General features: G+C 34.3%; 1 pseudogene; it reads right to left on the bottom strand.

Moving 5' to 3' along the window:
* Positions 1-1,236: 1,236 nt before the first annotated feature.
* On the bottom strand, positions 1,237-3,342 carry LOC147282405 (protein FAR1-RELATED SEQUENCE 5-like; annotated as a pseudogene).
* Between the last annotated feature and the right edge of the window lie 442 nt (positions 3,343-3,784).

The raw sequence follows: 3,784 nt of genomic DNA, 5'->3' as shown, positions 1-3,784 counted from the left end.
CCGAAATTATCCCAAAAATTTAACAAAAATGGGTTTTCGATTTCGACACCCCAAAAAATCGAAATTTTCGCCGAAAACTTCGAAATTTAACACTTTTTCCACCCAGACTAATTGGCTTCTCGGGTTTGACAAAAAAAAATTATTAATTTTTTGGTTGTGTTCCTTAAACAATGTGAACCCATACTATTGGCTTCCAGCGTTTGACCAAAAAAAAAAAATTAGCTTCCCACTTGTTTAGCTCTAGAGCTTCTTCCAGACTTCCACTTCACAAACATTCACTCCATTAGACTATGATTGCTTCCAGTGCCTTTCATTCGGTCTTCAACTCCCCTCCTATTTTCAAACTTTGAATTAATTCAATCATTCATTGCTGGGTTGCACAACAATTTGTCTTATCTAATTTTTGCCTAATTAATCTTCATGTTCTTCTATTAGCCCTTTATAATCAACATATGCTCTCTCCTGTTCACCTTGTGTTTGTACAAAAATAGAGACTAAAAGAAAAACATCAAGAAAGTAAAAATGATCACAAAATTTGATGAGAGTTGTTCTGAATAGATATTAAGGTTGCTGCTACAGAGATGCTCTGCAGATTGCACTCTAATTTTTCAAAGTATATAGTCCCTAAACTATGTCTCCACCACAGAAAGAGAACTTCAGTGGCATCTTTGCTATTAGGCTTTTCTCTTCAACTTTTAAATCTGAATTCCAGTATCCTTTCAAATGTGATATGAACTTGAAGGTGTTGGTCCTTTATCGTGATATGCAAGGGCAAATGTGGTGGGGTTAGTTTGAAGTAACGCTTGAAAGGTAGTACATTGAGGTTCTTCATATGCCATCCATGACATTGAATTAAGCATGCTATCCTACAACTATAACAAACCAATAATAATCCATTATCAACATCAAGGATACACATATACATAATAAATTCATAAGCACTCACCAAATTTGCAGGGTACATTGTTGGTAGACATTGGCTAGTTCCACCCATCATTGTAGGAATCTATATGCCCAATAAACTTAAGTATAACATATTAATTAATATGATAAATTTTTAAGATAATATAAACTTTGCCTGAGAAGATTTAGAAGGTAATGGAGGAGCAGCGATATAATTTTCTGTTGCACTTGCTTCCTTACAATTTTGTGATTCCTGTATAGCATAATGAACATAGTTAGATTCAATTGTAAAAATCTCCATGTCATTATATATTATTCAATTGTAAATAACTTTTACCTTTGACAAAAGAGAGCTTGATGTTCGTTTCTTTTTGCTAAAGCTTTCTCCAAAACACTTTTAAATCGTCTTCTTCTTTGAGAAGTCTCTCTTTTCTTTAATCATTTTGCTTGGACAACATTTACATTATCCGAGCAATGAGCACTATAACCATTAGCACAATCTATATTAGTAATGGGAGCAGGGTCTTCATTCTTATCTTGCACTGGACCATCAATTTTTAAACTTAGCATGTCTTCAATCATTTTGCTCAAATTTTTTGCATAGTCAAGAGCCAAACTATAAGCATCTTCATTTTCTGAAGCCCTAGATGATATCCTTGTAAATGTGTGGCACAAATACCTATATCGGGAAGTCTGTTGCAAGTTAGCATCGGCTTGAATGTCCCTCCCATGCATGTCTTGTACACTTTGGGCTCTTGCTTTTTGTGTCCACCTTTTAAGAATATATTGACTAGGAATCTCTAGCATGTCTATGGCTTCCCGAAGGACTTTAATGGTGTGGTTGCACAAAATACCTTTCATCTCAAATAGTCTACAGCTGCAAGATATGTTGTTTGAATATTTTTTCCTCCTTACTTGTCTTTCTCTAAAGTCACCATAAGGTGCAACAACTGTATATACAATATTTTCATCATGATCATCAATTTTTTTTATTCGTAAATCAATAGAGTCCCCATATTGCTGTTGGAAATCCTCAAATATTGTTTTGGTATAAATATTACCTGCTTGTCTTACCATCATAGCAGGAACTCTCACCTGAGCATTTTTATAACACAACTCATATATACTCAGCTTGAGACTCTTTATACCTTTTTTCATTAAGCACCCTGTCAAAATGCATGAAAAATTGTAGCACATCATGGTTTGAGTTCAAATACTTTTTTAATGTAGAATTAAAACTCTCACTCAGTTGGGTGGTTTTTGCTCCTGCTGACCATGCCCACTTTACATATGCCATAGCCCATTTTTCCCTCAACTTATATATGCTTTCCAACCATTGGTTATGACGCACTTTATAGTCTTCAAGCATTGCATCCCAAGCAGCTAGAAATTCATCCTCATCTTCATATTCATCCATAAACTTTGACATAATGCTCTTAACCACATTGGGTCCCTTGAACAATAAATTTAAATGATTTATGGCATTATGCTTTATATGCCATGTGCAAAGCCTATGGTATGTGTCTGGCATAACAATTGCAAGAGCTTTCGCCATTGCAGGATTCCCATCTGTGAAAATGGTTTTTGGAGCCTTCTTGGACATTGCCTTCAAAAATGTTTCAAATAGCCAAATAAATGAATCGGCACATTCATCATACATCAATGCTGCCCCAAAAATTGCAATCTCTCGATGATGATTAAATCCTACAAACACACCAAATGGGCGACCTGCTTCATTGGTTTTGTAAGTTGTATCAAATGAAACAAAATCACCAAAATGACCATAGTCAATTATCATTCTAGCATCTGCCCAAAATATATTAGTTATTTGTTCTTCATTGTCCAATTGTATAGCATAATAAAATGATGGATTTTCTAGTGTATGATTTTGAAAATATTTCAACAAGCTGCCAGCTTCACCATATGCCATTTTTTTTTTTGCCTCTTAGATCGAAGGTAGTTCTTTTGATCTATTTTTGTATATCCAAGAGATTCCCTTCCTCCAGCTTGTCTTTCCATCAACTCATATGCAGAACTAGGCAATATCCCAGATTCTTCTACTAAATCTATTTGAATAGCTTGTGAGTCATGTATTTCCCTGTGAGATGGAAGCATATGTACACACTATGGTTTCACAAGTGGATGGTTGTGTTGTTCCACAAAACTATGTATAAAATACTTACCATTATATCTATTCAACTTGATAACCATTTGAGCACCACACCCTGTCCTTGTCTCTGCTCTTGGATTTTTAATGATCTGATTTTGCTTAGCTTTAGGTCGAAAACCCTCCTTCCAACAAAGGTAAACTCTTGAAGTGACTTCACATGTTCTTCTATTTTTGTTTTGGTTGTCTTTTCTAATGGAAAACCTCATTTTCCTCCCATATTCATTATAAAAATTGTAGGCCATTTCTTCATAATCAAACTCCATACCACATCTTGGTTTACAAGCTAAATCACCCAAATCATCTTTATCATTGATGTCTGTAGTTGTTGAATTACTCATTTTCAACTCTGCAATATACCAAGTCTAAGAGCAGAGTAAGTAGTAAGCATTCAAAAAAAAAAAAAAACCCCTCAAAAGACGAAAACATAAATCAGAATATGAATTTTTGGAGAATTAGATGTATTTGCCAACCATGTCAAGTAAATATAACTCAGTAAGTGATGAAAAATAAACGAAATTATAATTGAAAAACTAAGACATACCTTGAAAAAATTTGATAAGACAAATTGTTGTGCAACCCAGCAATAAATGATTGAATTAATTCAGAATGAAAAAATATGAGGGAAGTTGAAAACTGAATGAAAGGCACTAGAAGCAATCATAGTCTAATGGAGTGAATGTTTGTGAAGTAGAAGTATGGAAGAAGCTCCAG

This window comes from Dryas octopetala, chromosome 6, assembly GCF_963921425.1.
Source record: "Dryas octopetala chromosome 6, drDryOcto1.1, whole genome shotgun sequence".
Lineage (NCBI taxonomy): Eukaryota > Viridiplantae > Streptophyta > Magnoliopsida > Rosales > Rosaceae > Dryas > Dryas octopetala.
Note: the sequence above shows the minus strand (reverse complement) of the source record. Positions and strands in the feature narration are given on the sequence as shown.